The sequence below is a fragment of the Eucyclogobius newberryi genome, unplaced genomic scaffold (assembly GCF_026437365.1).
Source record: "Eucyclogobius newberryi isolate DKJ021-1_F unplaced genomic scaffold, fEucNew1.0.hap1 SCAF_1, whole genome shotgun sequence".
Taxonomy (NCBI): domain Eukaryota; kingdom Metazoa; phylum Chordata; class Actinopteri; order Gobiiformes; family Gobiidae; genus Eucyclogobius; species Eucyclogobius newberryi.
Window position 1 is genome coordinate 48,985,117 of NW_027315723.1, and position 20,998 is coordinate 49,006,114.

The following is a 20,998-nucleotide window of genomic DNA, read 5'->3' on the forward strand; positions in this document are numbered from 1 at the left end:
CCATACCATGGACCCTGCACACAAACAAATGCAGACGGTTTAGTTTGAGATTCGCCCCCACCCTCACGAAGAGCGATCTGGCTCCCCCGCCCACCCCGTGGCATAGTCTCAGCGTGGAGACGGTGTATGTACAGCTCCCGCGCTCCATCGTCTGTGCCAACACTCAAATGTAACTTTGTTGTAAGTGCCAGAACACAAGTCCAAAGAGTCACAGCGCAGCAACGTGAAACAAGCTGCGTCTCTTCCTCAGTCACACGCGGAGCAACAAACTCTGCGGCACCACTCCCCCTCCCTCCCCCTTTCCCAGTGTGGGGAGAGGAGGAAGGGAGAGAGAGGAGGGAGGGAGAGAGAGGAGGGAGGGAGAGAGAGGAGGGAGGAAGGGAGAGGAGGAAGGGAGAGGAGGAAGGGGGAATGGTGTTGCGCGTTTGTGATTATGACGTGCTGTTTTGGCTACCCCCATTAATTTGCAGATCCGAGGAAAGGATATAGTCTGTGCTCTAGCTAAAAATTTTGCACGATATGGGACCTTTAAGGCAAACTAAACTAAAGCATGATTAGATCACACAGTAAACGTTAAGTCAGTTTAAATGTGAAATACAGTTTAAATGTGAAATACAGTCATTAAGGACTTAAGAGAAAAGTTTCCATCCAGCAGAACAAGAGGATTTGTCACAGACGATTCCACTTCTCCACAGGGGTCATGTCCATGGACCCTTTTGGTGTCCTCTGTGTTCTTTATCAGAGGTGTTGACAGTGTTGTTGGTCCATGGGGGATGGGGAACATTCTTCCACCTATTCTACATTTTGCTTTGCTTTCTGCAACAGTGTCTTAATTATGAAAAGGTCATGTCTTTTAAAAAGGTCTCTGAACACATTATGTCCTACAGACGCCATTTTGTTCAGAGAGAGAATCCCTCTTTGAACAGAAATGGAAGTTTAAGGTTCAACATACCTGTCGTATACAATAGTGTCTTGAAGCCATGGGGGGGGGGGGGGGGGGGGGGGGGGGGCATTCTGATGCTAACCAGGTACTCAATGATGATTAGTCTCAAGTGAAACTGTAAACACCCTTCATAAGTAGGTTCTGCCCGGTGGGCAGGGCCTACTCAGAGTAGAATAAATATCTGCATTCTCAGACTAGATCCGCATCTTGGATGAGAGTAAAAATGTCTTGTTTTTCTAAAAACCGGTGTCCAGATGACAAACTAATTTATTGTAAAACATGAAAATTAGCAGGTGTGTGATTAGCAGATGCATCTGATAAGGCTAAGGCTTCTCTCCAGTGTGGATTCTGATGTGTCTTATTAAGTTGTTTGACTGGGAAAATGCCTTCGCACAAAAATCACAGCTGTAAGGTTTCTCTCCAGTGTGGATTCTGGTATGACTTTTGAGAGCATTTGTTGTAGAAAAAAGGTTTCCACACTGGTCACACTCATAGGGTTTTTCTCCTGTGTGAGTTCTGTAGTGTTTCTTGAGAGCACTTACTGTAGAAAAACTGCTTCCACACTGGTCACACTTATTAGGTTTTTCTCCTGTGTGACTTCTGCAATGTTTCTTGAGAGCACTTTTTGTAGAAAAACTGTTTGCACACTGGTCACACTCATAAGGTTTTTCTCCTGTGTGAGTTCGGTAGTGATGCAAAAGGTTCTGTGTTGTTCCAAAAGCCTTTTCACACTGGTCACACTTAAAAGGTTTTTCTCCAGTGTGGACTCTCATGTGTTTTATTAAGCTGCCCAAGTCTGAAAATGCATCTTCACAAACATCACAGCTGTAAGGTTTCTCTCCAGTGTGGATTCTGGTGTGGATCTTGAGAGCACCTGCTGTAGAAAAACGGTTTCCACACTGGTCACACTTGTATGGCTTTTCTCCTGTGTGAGTTCTGTAGTGTTTCTTGAGAGTACTTGCGATAGAAAAACTGTTTCCACACTGGTCACACTTGTATGGCTTTTCTCCTGTGTGAGTTCTGGTGTGGATCTTGAGATGACTTGCTTGAGAAAAACTGGTTCCACACTGGTCACACTTGTATGGCTTTTCTCCTTTGTGAGTTCTGTAGTGTTTCTTGAGCGCAGAAGCAAAGCTCAATGTCTTTCCACACTGGTCACAGGTGAACCCCATTCTTCTGATGGACTTTTAGATCTGCCACGAACACAGAAAAATAAGAAGTAAAGTAATAATACTGTTAAATAAAGAACTTATACTTTTGTCAATTCCTCGTCACTGTTGAGTGGTGTTGTTATGGAAAAAATTAGATTTATTTTCACAAGCTTCAGTGAGTTATGAAATTAACTGGACTAACTGTTTCTATAAGAATGTGGACAGTGTAACAGGCTCTGGCTTTGGGTGAGGACCGACAGCATCAAACCAGTCTGACCCAGAGCTCTGTCACTCAAACATGTTTACATTCAACATTTTGGCAAAAAGATGCAGTGAAATAATTAAATGTGTTTGTGTGAATGAGGCTAAAGTGGGACAGTCATGTTTGATCCTTTTGAGGCCGCAACCCGCCCCACACGGCAGGCGTCTCTCAATGCTCGGGGTTTGAGAGACTCGACTAAAACAAAAGCACATCGTTTTCTTCTTCAAGAGACTCACACCAAAAACACTGATTAAAAATGTTGGGGAGACAAAATATGTTTTAGTCATGACACAAATTGGACAGCAGGGGTCGCAATGCTCCTACACAACATTCTTGGGAAAGTAAATGGCTCTAAAAATGGTATTTTGGGTCAGTTGACTAAAAGGACAACAGTTCACACCTGAGATCATTTCATAACCGTCTTGTGACAGGCAAGTGACTAATGTTAAGACAGAAAAAGACAGTTCAATCTCAGAAGAGACGGAAATCTACAAAGACAAGAGATGCAAAGCGATCCGTTGCGCTAATAAACAAACGCACGAGTAGCAACAAGGCTTTTCTCTGCTTCCGCATACACATTTTTAATACCACTATATACATGTATTTACAATAATGTCATTCAAACAATAGCTTTCATCTTCAAAATGTCAAAACACAACTTAAGATACATAAAGCCTTCGATTTGTTCTTTTTACATTCTAAATCAGGCCAGTCAGTCGGGCGATCCTTCCATAAGCCATGTGGCATTCTGTAAGGATATTGCTCTGTTGTCAGACCAAGGAATGATAGCATTGTCGTGTACCTTAGTTATCGTTATCGTCTGACGAATCAAAGTATTCGTAGCTCATTATGCCGTAGAAAAGGATGCAGTCGTGGTAGTACAATAATGTGCAGTCAGCAGTTGCTAGTATATCGCGTGCCCCTTTCAAAATGGCCGCTCGGGTTGCTATTGGGAAGTCCCGGATGTATGACGTCACCGCAAACGCATGTATTAGTACTTCTTGTACGTTTGTTAACCATCTACTGCCTACTTTCACAAGAATGGATGTATTCATTGAAATTATCATTAAAAACACAAAAACTAAACTTCCTCCTCAATTTCTGGTAGTTTTCCCAGAGTCTATTGTTGCTGGGACAACGGTAAAACCGCATATATCTTTCATAAAAGATACATAGCTTCACGCTACGTCACAACATCCGGGTCACTTCCCCCTCACAACACCTTGACTACAGAGTAAGCTAGCTGTCATTCTGATGGATCTCAGACAAGAAGTCAGTAAAAGGTCAAATACAAACTCAGTGGCTACAAGCGATCAAGATGGAAAGACATGGAGCCCAAAAGTGGAGCTACGTTTGCAGTCGTTATTTTATAAACAGTTAGTTCATGAAGGCCTAGTTAGCATAATTTGAGTGTCTGCTTATGATGTCATAAAGCAGACACTATGTTCTTGCTTTTTAGGATTGTAGAATTTTTTGACGCGTTTCAAGTCCTTCACACTTTCACCGATTTCAACAAGTTTTACTTCTTTACAATCACTCTCACCGTCTTAGGGGCTATTACTTTTGACATTTTTACATACCGTACTTTTTTCCAGTATTTGCAAAAGTAAATTGCTAATGCTAACGCTAACACTAATGCTAAGCACAACTAAACTACATGTTGTTGTTGTTGTTGTTGTTGTTGTTGTTTTATGGCGGTTGGCATCCAAGTGTTGCATTACCGCCAGACTTTATTCCTCAGACTTTGTCGTAGTCCTCAGACTCTGTCGTAGTCCGTAAAAGTACTCCTTCCATTGCTTTGGTGTTACAAAGCCCATGAGGTCATGATATGTCTTTGTGACTAGAATAGTTGTTGTTGTTTCAGACAACAACCGGCTTTATTCCAGGGAGACTCTTCTTCATCTTCCTCTCCTTCTTTGACGTTCGGTGCTTCCACCGTACAGCTTTATTCTTTAGGCTTCATTCTACAGGCTTTAATATTTCCACTGATGTCGCTGCTTGGTAGCCGTGCGTCTACGAGACTGGACGAGGACAGGAGACCACCCCCACCCCCATCTCGTCACTCTGATCACTCTGACTCCCCAAAAGCAGACCCCCATCACTCCGACTCCCATTTAGCGCCTTTAGCCTGTTTTCTATATCTGCCCAATCAAGCTCCTTTGTTCCAAGGAATCTCCCTGCAGCTTTAGCAATGATCCTGATCCTTTCAGTTCTGCTTTGAGTCTGAGCAGCACAGTTTACAACATCCACCATAAAGAGTACAAAATCCTCTCTATCCACAACCAGGGTATTCTCATTAATTCTGGAACCTGCACACTTGGGACCTCCACTCTTGAAACCTTCACACTTCTTGGGAGCCACGCTGGCCTTTCTCATTTCGCCCTGGCTGGGAGCAGCGCTGGCTCCTCTCTCTGTATTTACTCTAAACTCGTTACTTGAAACTTTCTTGACTGCATCTGCATAGGATATATCTTGAGAGACCTTTATTTTCTGCACCTCAGCAGCTCTTTTGCTAAACCTGCATCCCCCGTAGGCAGAGCTATGTTCTTCCCCACAGTTACAGCACTTCAGTTTTGCACCCACGTCACACTTCCCATACTCATGATCTCCTGCACATTTACCACATCTTTGCTTCCCTCTACAGACCGCTGCAATATGCCCAAAGCGCTGGCACTTAAAGCAACGCAGGGGCGGCGGAACATATGGCCTGACGCTATAGCACATGTACCCAATGAACACCTTACTAGGCAGGCACCTCCCTTCAAGTGTTACCATTACCGACAAGCTGTCACATCTTACCCCAAACCGGGTCACCTTCAAACGCCTAGCGTCCACCACCGTAACTCCAGTCAAATTCTCCTTAACTTCATCCACAGACGTCGCCGTAGGGACACCTACGATAACTCCTCTGACCGTGTTTCTTTCAGCATCAGACACAAGAATGTCCTTTCCACCCAGACGTTTAGTTCCAATCGCCTTCCGTTGCTGAGCCGCGTCCTTGCACACGACCAGCAGCGAGCCATCTCTAAGGACACTCGCACTCTTGATCACTCCCACAGCTACAGTTAGGCTCTTTGACAATGCCACTGAATTCCACTCCTTAAAGGATGCACTATCCTGTGCAAGCTTTATGATCACCTTACAGTATCTGCTCTCACCCCGGATGTCAATAGCTTCAGCCTCATCCTGCTGCTCATTCCCAGAACCCTCGGACGAGCTAAGGGACTTTTTACGTTTCCGGGCACGTGCAGGCAGAAAAGGCTGCTCCTCCACGCCGTCCAGAATGTCTTCCATCCCCGATCCACTCTCCTCCGCCATCTCCCGTCTCTCCAGACCGGGTGTTGAGCAAGGTCTCCTCACAGTTGTTGTTTTATGGCGGTACTTTGTTCCAAGGATGTTTATGGCGGCTGGTATCCAAGTGTTACATTGCCGCCAGACTGTATTCTTCAGACTTGATCGAGTGTCTGCTTATGTCATAACGCATTATTTCAAAGCCACAGTTCAAAGCTCGTTAGAACAGCCTCTTCCTCCTCATCCTCGGCACATTCTTCAACACACCCCAACTCTATAACTAACTAAACTACATTACATAACTTCAGCTTAAACAAACTAGTACTGGAGCTAAAGAGACTTAAAGATAAAAAAAGATTAAAGTCTAAAGAATATTCTTTAGACTTTATTCTGGTTTCTTATTCCTATTATTCCTATTCTTCATGTTCATAATTGGGCATTTTTGACCCCCTGAACATGGGGGTCAAAAATACGGCCAAAACACGGCCAAAACTCAAATAAAATGGAGCTTGCCGCGTGGATCCACACGGCCCGGCGCCGCGCCCTCAGGGCCGTGCCCCCAGGGGAAGAACAATGGACTCCAGCATTCCTTGGAATGAACATTCCATTCCATAGCTCCAGCCTAACAAGAATAAAGTCTTTACTACACACATGTAGTACTTTTACGCAAGAATGCAGACACTCGCAATGGTTTCAGCCATTGCACATGATCTAGTTTATTGTTTATTATCAATCTATATTTCTTTTCTCTGCTGACACTAGCTCATGATGCTGCCTCATTTCAAATGTCAACACTCAAGATTGAGAAGAAAACATGTATATGATTATATGCCCACCTTGAAAAATATGTAGGAATCAAGACTTTTGTCATTTTCTCTTTGTGTAGGCTGGGGTCTGGAGCTGGTGCTCATAAATGACTGAGCATTGGAGATTTGGCCAGTTTGTGGGATCGTTTTCCCACAAACCTTCGGTTATTTTGTACGGACATTTTAGCTCATAACGTGCTCATGCTTTTCTGATGCTCCAAATGCTCTGCGTAATCGTTTCCCCCTCGCAAACTGACGGCCCCCGTTACTAGGTCAAGTGACAAGATGACGACGACGTCAGCGTGAAGCTATGTATTGTTGCTGGGACAACGGTAAACACGCGTATATCTTTCATAAAAAGCAATAAATGTGTAAAATAATAGTAGAGACACACTCTCAGTATTTCACTTCACATCCAGCAGAGCCGATAAAGCGTTTTCATTTCATTTGTGTTGTTTTAGGTTTGTAGCGTTAGCCGACTAGTTCACGTCCCAAACAAGTTAAAACTATGGCCTAAACGCTGGATATAAGTGAATGAAACACATTCCTGTACAAATATAACGTCATTCTCCTCTTACCTTCGGCTGGGTTGAGTTGAGCTGTTGTAGGTCGCGGGTTTAATCAGAGCAAAGACATGAAGTCGAGAGAGTCCAGCAGCAGACTTCTTCTTCTTGGGTTTTTTTGGCGGGTGGCAACCAACGTTAGGTACATTTACGCCACCTACTGGGCTGGAGTGTGGGTCAGAGTATCTGCTCTATGTATCTACACCTCAAATTCTATTTATCAGCTTTGTTTCCCTGAAGAATTTTACTAAGTCATTGCATTCCGTGGTTTTCAATATATTTTTAAAACTAAATACTTCTTCTCTGTTCCTGATAAAATCCTCCCTCTTTGCCTCAAACCTACTGCATCGTAAGAGCCACTGACTCAATTTCAACTCCACATTCACATAATCCTGAAGGATGTTTCCCCAGTAACATTCACGTTTTATTTAACCCAGTGTGTCCCATCTTGTAATTGCCACCTGCTCTCTACTGCTCAACCCCAGAGTTTTTCGCTAGATCTTCTTCTTCTTCTTCTTCTTCTTCTTCTTCTTCTTCTTCTCGTTTTATGGCGCGTGGCACTCATCATTTAGATGCAATTTCCGCCACCTACTGTTCGCGTCTTACTTGATGCTATGTATAAGTGCTCACCCAGTCCATCATAAAGAGTCCTTATTCCGCAGTATGTGCAGCCCCTTCCCTTAGCATCTGGTGCAGCTCTTCCCCAGTGACATCTTTAACGTCCAAAAAAGTCCTCACTGCTTCAAGAATTACATTTCTTCGTTCCGACTTTCCCTGAAGTCCACAAGCACAATTTATGACCATAATAATTGTGACATGTCAAGGTGGTGGCACCTTTAAAGGTCCCATAACATGCAAAATCGACTTTTCAGAGCTTTTAACCTTCTTACATTGCTATTTGTGCTTCATATATGTACCCAGAGTGTTTTTTTTGATTGATTCCCGCAGTTTTTAGCTATATTACAGACTTATCTCCTTTCCGCGAATCTCCAAACTGAAGGGCGGTGTTCACAGGACCGCGTCATAACCACAGGCACGCGTCATCATCAGCTGTGGGGCACTCACTACGTCACGGGTGGGCGGGGCACACACGCGCTCTGAGACTACGTTACGGGTTGGGCGGGGGAGCCAGATCGCTCTTCGCAAGGGTGGGGGCGAATATCAAACCAAGCCGTCTGCATTTCCGGGTTGGTGAGGGGGTCCAAGGTCTGGGTGATATTTCTAAACTCTGTTAAGGGTGTTGCACAACCCTTATTATTATCAATTATACACTTAGGATAGACTACGAAACGTGAAAAAAAGCATGTTATGGCACCTTTAAGGTTCTTTAGGGGCGGCGTGCACTCTACCCTCAAATGCACCACCCACCTGTGTCTCGAGTGGGCTTTCCAGTGGCAGCGTGGAGCCGCAGCTGGAGCAGATTTGAGCAGATGTTTTCCATCTCATGTGCGCGTTGACAGTTTTTAATCAGGTTGGTCTCCACGGTTTCACGCACATTGTTTAATTTTTCGCCCTAGTTTAACCCCAGCTCCTGTTCAGGGCTGTACCCGCCTGGCGCTACTGCGCCCGGTCCCCTCCGGTCGGGAGGGTGTGTGCCTTGGGCACGCTTGTGTGGTCTTGGGGCTCTCTTCGGGTGAGTATACACGTTGTTCCGCTGGCGCGTTGGTCTATGGGCCGCGGCTCATTAATTATTCTGATACTGACCCTGGGCTGTTGGGATCACGCCGCAGTTAATGGCTCTTCCCCTTGTTGCTGCCAGGGGTTGCACGCTCCTCTGCCCGACAGGTGAGCCCAGTCTACACAGGAGCCTATGCACTGCTTTCATTAACGCCCGTGTGTCGTTTCAAGGCACGAGAGGCTCGGCGCGCGGCCCCTTCAGGCTGCCACCTCCTGTGGAGAGGCCGTTGTTTTGTCCACTATTAAAATACATCTACTTCTTGTTGTTAACCACCTTTTTATTAATTCAAATTATACTGTTTATAAATGCACGGGCAAAGGCACAAAGCACTTTAAACGAAAGGGATTTCACAAATAACACTGCGGTGTGTCTCCACTTACATCTGGGTAAGTCCCGCCTGTGTGTGTTGCATGTGTTTTATAAGATAATCCTTTATTGTCCACACATGGGGACATTTCATTGTTGCAACGCAGGTAGATACAGAGGTAGATACAGAGGAAAACAGATAACTTGTAGGAAGTTTGAAAAACACATCTATTTTGTTGTTGTTTGATTTTGTTTGCCTATTTTGCATGGCTTGCCTTGTTTGTTTCCTTTGTTTGAATTTTGTTTAATTAATTTTGTTTGATTTACATGTGTGCTTGTCCCATTTGTCTAACTTGCATTTTTAACCTGTTTTACTATGTCTATTTCTAACTTTTGTAATATTTAAAATAAAACAATTGTACTTTGTAATAAATCCACCTCTCTTCTTGTCCAGACATAGCGCGGCCTTATTTCAGTTAAATCTGTAGTTTCATTTGTGGTCCCATGGCCCCATTCCCTGGGTGGCGTTGTTGGTTCCACTATTTTAGTTCTGCTATCTACCGCTCATGTCTTGGAATGGATGGAATCTTTGCACACTTTTGTTTCTTCAACATTTTCCACACCTTCCTTAAAACTTTCTTTACAACTTCAGCTCATGTCAGCTTGTTCTTAGTCCTCACTTTACACACTTTTCCCTCCAGTTTCCTCCTCGGGAGCTCATAGTTGCCACATGATGATTCCTGTTGCAGTGCAAACATTTTATAACACTTTCCTCTTCCGCACACTTCTCAAATTCACAATCATTCTCTCCACATCTCGGACATCTTCTCTTCCTTCTACACACTGCAGCCACATGTCCATATTCCTGACAGGAGTAACACCGGAGTGGCGCTGCTCCTGACAGGAGTAACACCTGACAGGAGCTCTTTCAAAAGGCCAGGACTGGAAAGTTTACATGCTCCAGGTACATTCTTGCAGGTAATGACTCACCAAAAAGAGTCACACAAATACACTCACTTTCCTCTCATTCACAGAAAGTTAGATCGCCATGGTGTTCGCTACTTCTCTGGCAGGTTACTAAAATTAAAACTTAAACAATGTTCTCTTAATGTAATTTTATTTCACAGGAATCAACGAGCATTACAGAGGACAAGAGAATTGCATTCGTGACAGGGAACATTAAGACAACATTCAAACTCTATCCATTTGTACACTTCTTAAAACACATTTTGATACAATGACTTGTGTCTCAACTACTAAATTGTCAAATTCTTAATCTCCTTGTTATTGAACACACAACAAATGGTAGATCCTCAGTTGGACATAACTGCCCATTATGGTGTGACGGTGGAAGAAGTGTCATGCCCTTTGATCCCAGATTGACCCTCTGGCAGATTCATCATGTTCTGGACGACACATTTGTACTTGCAGGTTATTCAAGTAGCATCCAATGTTTAGGAGTAAGGAAAATAAAAGTTTAAACTGTTGCCATCAAGATTTACTTCTGTGTAACACAATGTTTTGTTGTAAATGTATTTTTACATTTATGGGAACTCAAAGATGCATATGCAAAATACATTGTACACTAAAAGATACAGTATCTGCGCCACTCATTGAGTAGTTACTTTTTGCGGTTTCCTCATGCCATTGAATGATCTTTTTAGACAAAAATGCTATTGACACCATTACAACTTTTCATAAAATTACATTTATAAAAAGGTTTTCCCTGTTGTTGCACAGTACATTGGAATTCAATAACAGTTAAAACACTTCCATGGGACATAGCAAACACAACAAAACATCTTCTAAAATATTCAATTCCTACTGAGACGCTCGTACATTAACATGAGAAAAGTTTGAATAAAAAGGACAAAACTTGAATGAACTTGACCCCACAAACTCACACAAGACCAAAGCCAGTGTTGGAGGTGTTAATGGCATTAATCAGATCAAGCCTAAAGACAGAGTAGAATTTATAATGCCCAGGGAGGCGAAGGGACTGAAAGCACGAGGAGGACGTGGGGAATGGCCCAAAAATTACTTCAACAATCAGATTTTTTGGACTAATTTTCCATCCTGTCCAGAACTGTGACCATAAGAAAGAGAATCCCTCTTTGAACAGAACGAGGTTTAAGGTTTTAAACATACCAGTCGTATACAATAGTAGGGTTGTGTTCAAAATATCGATACGGCAATTTATCCTCAGAGACTCAGTATTGATATTTACAAAAAGAAATGTAAAAAGATATTTGTGGCCTAGGGTTTACTAGACTGGAGAGAGGCCAGGTTGAAGTAGGGGATGAGAAAGAGGGGAAGACACGCAGCAAACAGCCAGTCCAGGCAGCCATTTAGAAGCAAACTCCTATGGAGGGGCACGCCATTACCGTCCTGCAGGAAAAGCAGAAGCTGGTCAATCTGCCGGAATACAAGCTAATGACTGACTGAGGTGGAATAGTACTGTTGATCTGCTGTTCGGCCGAGGTGAGAAGGAGCTGTGGACCTGATCAGAAGCTCCTCTGGGCCGAGGTGAGAAGGAACCGTGGACCTGATCAGAAGCTCCTCTGGACCGAGGTGAGAAGGAACCGTGGACCTGATCAGAAGCTCCTCTGGGCCGAGGTGAGAAGGAACCGTGGACCTGATCAGAAGCTCCTCTGGGCCGAGGTGAGAAGGAACCGTGGACCTGATCAGAAGCTCCTCTGGACCGAGGTGAGAAGGAACCGTGGACCTGATCAGAAGCTCCTCTGGGCCGAGGTGAGAAGGAACCGTGGACCTGATCAGAAGCTCCTCTGGACCGAGGTGAGAAGGAACCGTGGACCTGATCAGAAGCTCCTCTGGGCCGAGGTGAGAAGGAGCCGTGGACCTGATCAGAAGCTCCTCTGGGCCGAGGTGAGAAGGAGCTAAACTGAAGTGCTGTAACTGTGGGGAAGAGCATAGCTCTGTCTACAGGGGATGCAGGTTTAGCAAAAGAGCTGCTGAAGTACAGAAAATTACTCTGAAGGCATATCCTATGCAGATGCAGTCAAGAAAGTGTCAAGTAAAGAGATGAAAGTGGATACAGTGAGAGAAGCCAGCGCTGCTCCCAAGTGTGTCCCAAGGTTCCAAGTGTGGAGGTTCCAAGTGTGAAGGTTCCAAGTGTGGAGGTTCCAAGTGTGAAGGTTCCAAGTGTGAAGGTTCCAAGTGTGAAGGTTCTCAGTGTGAAGGTGGAGGTTCCGAGTATGGAGGTTCAAAGTGTGGAGGTTCCAAGTGCGGAGGTTCCAAGTGCGAAGGTTCCAAGTGTGAAGGTTCCAAGTGTGAAGGTTCCAAGTGTGAAGGTTCCAAGTGTGAAGGTTCCAAGTGTGAAGGTTCCAAGTGTGAAGGTTCCAAGTGTGAAGGTTCCAAGTCTGGAGGTTCCAGAATGACTGAGAATACCCTGGTTATGGATAGAGAGGATTTTGTACTCTTTATGGTGGATGTTATAAACTGTGCTGCTCAAACTCAAAGCAGAACTGAAAGGATCGGGATCAATGCTAAAGCTGCAGGAAGATTCCTTGGAACGAAAGAGCTTGAATGGGCAGAAATAGAAAGCACGCTTAAGGCGCTAAATGGGAGTCAGAGTGAAGGAAGTCTACTTTTGGAGAATTTGAGTTATCAAAGTAAAGAAATGGAGGTAGGCTAAAGAATAAAGCTGTACGGTGGAAGAGCCAAACACTAAAGAAGGAGAGGAAGATGAACAAGAGTCAGCCCTGGAATAAAGCCAGTAAGTCTAAAGAAAAGAAAAATGTGTAAAGAATAAAGTCTGGCAGTAATGTAACACCATGTAACACCAACCGCAATACAACGACAACAACAACAACAACAACACATGCATCCGATACACTCGTATGATTAGCTTTGGGTCAATTTAAAAACATTTACCATCGTCTCTGAACTGTCTGAAGCCAAAAGACTGGTCCTTTGTGTCGCTTTAGTCTTTAGTTATTCAGCATAAATCACTATAGATGTTGGGTGTGTGTGTGTGTGTGGTTTTCTGAAAGCTCTCCCACACTGGTCAGAGCTGCAACTTTGCCCTTTAGAGCGGGAGATTTGAATATGTCTCTAACGATTCAATTCAGATCTAAACGCCTTTCCACACTCTTAACAGACAAATGGCTTCTCTCCAGTGTGGATCCTCTTGTGTTGTTTTAGATGATTCCTTTGTATAAACCTTTGACAACAAACATCACAGCTGTAAGGTTTCTCATCATTGTGGATTCTCATGTGTGTTACTAAACCGCTTGAGCTTGAAAATGCCTTCTCACAAAAATCACAGCTGTAAGGTTTCTCTCCAGTGTGAACTCTCATGTGTGATACTAAGGCGCTTGAGCATGATAATGCCTTTTCACAAACATCACAGTTGAATGGCCTTTCTCCAGTGTGGATTCTGGTGTGTCTTTTGAGATTATCTGCTTTTAAAAAACAGTTTCCACACTGGTCACACTCGTATGGTTTTTCTCCTGTGTGAGTTCGGTAGTGATTCAAGAAGTTTTGTGATGTTCTAAAAGTCTTTTCACACTGGTCACAATCAAAAGGTTTCTCTCCGGTGTGGACTCTCATGTGTGTTACCAAGTTGCTTGAGCATGAAAATGCCTTCTCACAAACATCACAGCTGTAAGGTTTATCTCCAGTGTGGACTCTCATGTGTGATATTAAGGTGCCTGAGCGGGAAAATGCCTTCTCACATACATTACAGCTGAAAGGCCTTTCTCCAGTGTGGATTCTGGTGTGTCTTTTGAGATTAGCTGCTTTTAAAAAACGGTTTCCACATAGATCACACTCGTATGGTTTTTCTCCTGTGTGGATTCGGTAATGTTTGGAGAGGTCCCGTGATGTTACAAAAGCCTTCTCACACTGGTCACATTGGTATAACCTCTCATCTCCGTGGACATGCTGGTGTTCTGAGGACTGCTTTTTGGTCCTAAACGTTGCTGCACACTGGTCACATTCAAAAGGCTTCTCTCCAGTGTGGATCCTTTTGTGTTGTTTAAGACAGTTCCCTTCTGTAAACCTCTGACCACAAACATCACAGCTGTAAGGTTTTTCTCCCGTGTGGATTCTGGTGTGGATCTTGAGATGACCTGCTTGAGAAAAACTGTTTCCACAAAAGTCACACTTATATGGTTTTTCGCCAGTGTGGATTCTGGTGTGGATCTTGAGATGACCTGCCTGAGAAAAACTGATTCCACACAGGTCACACTCATATGGTCTTTCTCCACTGTGGATTCTGATGTGGTTCTTGAGTTGACTTGCTGTAGAAAACCCATTTCCACACTGGTCACACTCATATGGCCTTTCTCCAGTGTGGATTCTGGAGTGGATCTTGAGATGACCTACTTGAGAAAAACTGTTTCCACACAGGTCACACTCGTACGGTCTTTCTCCAGTGTGGGTTCTGTAGTGTTTCTTGAGAGCAGAAGCACAGCTCCAAGTCTTTCCACACTGGTCACAGGCGAACCCCATTCTTCTGATGGACTTTTAGATCTGCCATGAACACAGAAAAAGAAGACATAATAATATGGTTAAATAAAGAACTTATCACTGTTGACAGTGGTGTTGTATATAATATAAGTCATTTTCATAAGCTTCAGTGAGTTATGAAATTAACAGGACTTTACAGTTTCTATAAGGCAAGTTTATTTGTAGAGCACAATTCATACAAAGGGCAATTTAAAGTTCTTTCTTCACACAACAGGAAAATTTGATTAAAATCATTACACAGACGTGACAGAAATCACGAAACAGTTTAAGACCTAAGAGAGAAGAGTGCAAAGAAAATAATGTCATTCATATGCACAGCTAAAGAAAACTTTTTATCTTAGATTTGAACATTGTCAGAGTAGAACCTGTCTCACATCTTCAGGAAGAACGTTCGCTTGTGCTTTCAGGTGCCGTGGGCAGCCTGCTGCCATGTCCCGCTCCGAGCGGTCGAGCGGGCACCGAGCGGGCACCGAGCGGCCGAGGTTGTGCGTGGTCTGCCCCTCTTGTTTGCTTTGTATTTAGAACAATTGGCACAATATATTAGAAAGTCAGAAACAATTCACGGTGTAACAATTTACGGGATGGAACATAAAATTGCCTCCTATGCAGATATTTTACTATTTTTGACCAAACCAGAGATCTCTATACCTGAAGTGATGCATCTTTTTGATGATACTGGCCCAATGTCTGGGTACAAACTGAACATACAAAAAACTGAAATTTCATCCTACTGGCAACCCCCATTGACATTTCAAATGACTTACCCATTCACATGGCATGGCATGGAGGAAGCTAATCAAAACATAAAATGAACAAAGACATTAAAATACTAAGCTGGTTCGCAGGCTTTTAGATAGGATTTCAAAACACCCAGTCCAAATTATTTTGTCCGCAAAAAGTACTCTGACGTTATGCTGTGCGCCGTAATCTACGCCAGACGGCTCTCTTCGTTCTCTTAATTTACGCCATACGTCGCTCCTATTGTGGCGGAGTGTGATCATATTGTCTATAGCCGTGGGCGGCGCGAGCAGAAAAGTTACACTACGGCGCGCGCACGGACGATGATCTGGTGACCAGGTGCCAAATAAACATTTGGGACCAGAATGGAAGTCGTCTACGTTATTGTCAATTGACAGATTAAAATAACCTTGTGCAAATCCAGCGCGCCTTACGTTGTTTCGGCGATCTTCCTCAATTTAATGAGGTTTCAATGAAATTCTGTCAAAGTGAAAAAACTTGGAGCTTCGGGAAACGCGAAGCTTCGGATCAGGGCTCGGCAGCCAATCAGAGCCAAGCACACAAATTCCGTCGACCAATCAGCGCGCAGCATGCAAATTTTCACTTGTAATCAGTAAACTGTCATGGAGGACTATCGTCAAATGCTTTCCGGCCCAATTTAATGATAATATTCCCTTTTTTTCTAAGATTTATTAATAAAAATGACCTTGTCTTTGCACTCGAAAATGCCCGTCCACATTTCAAAATACCCCGTCCAAAATACAGGAAGACGGCCCTCTATCTAAAAGTATGCTGGTTGGCTTATGATCAAAGCTTTAAGACAAACCGCACCCATTTAAGATTTGGATAACAAAAGGCATAAACTTTTTTACCAGTAAAAAATAATCAAATTGAAAGCTTCGATATGTTGAAAAAATCCTTTGGCCTGGAAAAACAGGACTTCTAAAAGGTACTTACAAATAAGGAGTTATTATAATCAAGAAATAAAACAAAGCACCAACAATTACAATACTCTTACTGAAATCTTTATCAAAGCATATAATTGGAGCTTTCAAGGGGAATCATATCTAAAGTATATGGATGTATCAATGACATGGACAGCCAATCCACTAAATATATTAAAATTAAATGGGAAAAGGAAGGTCATTTTGTTTTGACGAATGAAGAGTGGGAAGAAATATGTACATCACAGTGGAGGAGCACAAAGTCCCATGTTTGGAGGGAGTTTTGTTGGAAGGATGTGACCCGTGTGACACCATGTCAGAGTGCACATTACTCACAGGGAGGGGCCGGATGCTGGAGAGACTGTGGTTGCCGGGAGGCAGATCATTACCATGTGTTTTGGGACTGTCCAATTGTGCAGAAATACTGGATACAAATTAACAAAGCAATACAGACTATTTTTTAAACAAATTTGGAACAATGTATTTAGGTCTCAAAACTCCTACATAATGGATGGATATCTATGGAACATACTTTTGGCCGACGGGAAGAAGGCAATAACAAAAAAGTGGATGACTCAAGCTACCCCGACGGTTTAGGACTGGACGGACATCATAACTGACATGCTCACCATGGCAAAAATAACCGCCAGACTCAACCTGAAAATTGACAAATTCAACAAGCAATGGACAAAATGGGACTCATACTTCCTGCCATAAGATGCTTTAACCCCTTTTTCCATTAGATGCTAGTTCACTATCTGCTAACCCTTACCCTTTACATATTTTGAGTTCCCTATGGTCCAGCCCTACCCCCCTTTTTTTTTTAAATAATTCTTCTTCTTATTTATTTGTATTATTATTCAAATATAAGCATAAGAGAGAATGAGTGTGTGTATGTGTATGTATATATATATATATATAAATATATGTAATGTGTGTGTATGTAGATATGTATGTATATATGTGTGCATATGTGTAAATATGTATGTATGCATTGATCAGAGGTAATATGTGTATATGAATTATGCGGATATATTTGAACGTGTGTATATATATATATATATATATATATATATATTATATTTATTTTTTCTTCTCATTATTTATTTTTCTTCACTAATTCTTTAAATATTTTGTGTTATGTTTGTTGTGTTGTGTGTTTCAAAAACAATAAATAGTAAAAAAAATTAAGACTGAGGCTTTGCCCGTGTCAGTGTTCAGGCGGATGTCATTTGTCACCTTGACAAGAGCAGTCTCAGTGCTATGATGAGGTCTAAAACCTGACTGAAAGACATCAAAGGAGTTTATTTAGGCCAAATAAAATAAATTGTGTGTTTCCAGTAATTCAGGTAGGTAGGTCAGATTTTATTTTATTTAAAAATATACATATTTTAAAATCCTCTCGCGCAGCTTTTGCAGACGGTCTTCTTTTCTCAGAAGTAAGCGCTTCGCATTGAAGTGGCCTTATTGGTGCAAATATTGAATAAAATTGTTCTCTAGACCCGCTGTTGCCCTGCACGTGTTCAATGAACTGTAGATCTACTCGTCCCAAAAAGTTTTCCAAAGCACCATTGCTTGTAAGTCGTACTTTGGAGTCTCGTTGACCAAATGGATCACTTGTTAAAAGACATTTCCAGCAGTAGTTGGAACTTTGAAAGTGGCGAACAAACCCGTGACAGGCGCCAGTGTTGGCGTCGCACTATTTTTCTTATCGTCACTGTCGAAATGTGCGAGGAGTCTTGGTCAGAGTTTAACTCACACATTAGTTCCAGCACATACAGCGTGACCGTGTATCAGAGCAGGACCACTTTCTAAGCACGTGCCGTAAGGTGGAGCATGCGCACTGTCTAACAAGTACGGCATCTGGCAGTGAACAAATAGCGAACATATAATCATGCAATGATTTACAGTCACTACGTGATGTGAGCACTTTTCGACCGTTACACAAAACATCTTCACCGCTGCTACCCCGGGTGTGCCTGTCGCCACGGCCATGGCAGCCAGTGGGCCATTGGCATAGCCTGCCGATACCTGTCAACTGCCTCAGGAGTCCCACAAGCCAGAGGCCTGATAGGACTCCTCCTTCCGCGGAAGTAAGGGACGTCGTCGGTCCCTCACTTCCGGTGTTGCCGCCGCGACAGGCACATGTGACCTTGTGACCACAGCTCTGAGCAATGGCTCCGCATGGATTTTGTTGCGCCTCGTCTGGATGATGGACGAGGGTTGAATTGTCCAATGAGAGCATAGAAAACTTGTCCCTCAGCCTCGTGCAGACCCATAGGGTTGAACCGGAAACTGTAACGTGGATCAGATGGACCCTGTGCACGTTAGCATTTGCGCTGCAGTCTGAAACGGGAGGCGGCCTCTCGTCTCACTCGTTTTTCAGTTCCATGTGTGTAAATAATCTTCCTTCTACAGCCACAACAGCAAATCATTAAGAAGGAACAGCACTCTAAATAAACAGCTAACATTTCCATAATGGGAACAGATGTCTTCGTGCCAGAGGTCTGACTATTTTACTTTTATCTTAATTTTATCTTTGTGAATTCATGAAAAACAAATCTTCCATTTTTCTATTGTGATACTGAATGAGTCTGTTTTTATGTAAATAGACATGAAAGGGTTAAAGAAGGATGATACGTCTATGACAATCAACTCAACTACAACTCTTCTCTCCTCTTTGACTAGATTTTATTTATTCACTTTTACTTTCATTACTAATCCTTATTAGTACTTCTTGTACGTCTGTTAACCATCTACTGCCTACTTTCACAAGAATGGATGTATTCACTGAAATTATCAATAAAAACAAAAAACTTCCTCCTCAACTTCCGGTAGTTTTCCCGAGCCTATTGTTGCCGGGACAACGGTAAACACGCGTATATCTTTCATAAAAAGCAATAAATGTGAAAATAATAGTAACCCTAACCCTAACCCATGATAAAAAAGAGTTTTCATTTCATTTGTGTTGTTGTTTTAGGTTTGTAGCATTGGCCGACTAGCGTTAGCCGACTAGCTAACGTCACAAACAAGTTAAAACTATGGCCTGAACGCTGGATATAAGTGAATGAAACACATTCCTGTACAAATATAACGTCATTCTCCTCTTACCTTCGGCTGTGTTGAGTTGAGCTGTTGTAGGTCGCGGGTTTAATCAGAGCAAAGAGATGAAGTCGAGAGAGTCCAGCGGCAGACTTCTTCTTCTTGTTTTTTTGGCGAGTGGCAACCAACGTTTAGGTGCATTACCGCCACCTACTGGGCTGGAGTGTGGGCCAGAGTATCTACACTTCAGTAAATTCCCATCTTCTTCGAATCCTATTTATCAATTTTGTTTCCCTTTAGGAACTTTAATAAGGCATTGTATTCCCTTTCTGTGGTTTTCAATATATTTTTTTAAACTGAACACTTCCTCTCTGCTCCTGGTAAAATCCTGCTTAAAAACCTCCCTCTTTGCATCATACCTACTGCAGCGCAAGATGACATGTTCCACCGTCTCAGTTTGTGCTCCACATTCACATAATCCTGATGGTGTTTGACCAGTAACAATAACGCTTTATTTAACCCAGTGTGTCCCAACCTTAATCTTGTAATAGCCACTTGCTCTCTTCTACTCATCCCCAGGGTTTTCACCCTGCCTTCTTCTGTACCTGGAAGATTTGTCTCCCCTTCTGCCCTTCATCCCAGCGCCACTGCCACTCTGTTGCAACTTGAGTTTTGATCATAGATTTCACCTCTGTTTTAGGGCTACTTCAAAAATGATCTCTTCCTTTAGCGCCTGCAAGACAGTCAGCCATCTCAAGTATCTGCTTATGAGCAGGGACCCACATGAATTTGGTGGCAAGCAAGTCGAAACAAGATCTGATACATTTTATAGAGTAGGTCTGGACGGCTCTGTGATGAAAAAGCTTGAATAGAAGTTAATGAAGCAAGCGAGTCGAAACTACATATAAGGGCTCTTATTCTCTTCTACCCACCGTAACACCTTCATAATTGCAATCATCTCTACTGTGTGAACTGCAAGGTGGTCAGATGTTCTCTGCTTTTTTGGATATTTAACTCCAAAATGCAAAACCGGTTTTCCCGGATTCCGGTTCTTTGGACCCATCTGTATAAATGACAAAACAACTTGAGTAAATATTCTGAATTCTCTCATTCACAGCCTCCAAAAACTTCCTCCTACTTCTACTTTCCATCTCGTGAACATACAAATCAACATCAACAGAAGACAATATCCAGAAAGGTGTGACTGGGCCGGACACGGCAGGACTGTGACTCCTCCCCTGGATTCCCGTCTCAATTGCAATTTTACTTGCTGTCAAAGCAAAGCACGATGTCTTTTTCACTTTCCCAACACAGCAAGAGAGTTTTAACTGCGGCATGTCGCTCCTCCCCCTGTTCCTGCTCCTCCCTCTGTCCCTGCTCCTCCCCCTGTCCCTGCTCCTCCCTCTGTCCCTGCAAGTTTGTCCAGTACTGCATCATGGTTTATGTCTCAGATCTAAAGGCAACTCTCCACCTGAACCGCTATAACAGGGGACGTCTTTAAATTTAATTGAGAATATAACAACAATACACCAAATATAAATGATCTACCCGATGATGCATATTTCTTCCATAACAACATATGATGTCACATGGTGCAACAACAAGGCCTGATCAGGCCTCGACCTCATATTCTCCTGCTCCCAAGCCGGATGCAACACTAGCCACACAGACATCTGTATTAGTATAATAGTATTTAACTATTGTAAGATTTCATTGACCACAACGTTGTGATAAGTAAAATTAAGCTTTATTTTAAGTGGGAAACTTTTTAACGTTAAACC

The 20,998-nt window shown here is 43.0% G+C and overlaps 1 pseudogene; it reads right to left on the reverse strand.

Annotated features, from left to right (window-relative positions):
- Positions 1-1,006: 1,006 nt before the first annotated feature.
- On the reverse strand, positions 1,007-14,496 carry LOC140361970 (uncharacterized; annotated as a pseudogene).
- Between the last annotated feature and the right edge of the window lie 6,502 nt (positions 14,497-20,998).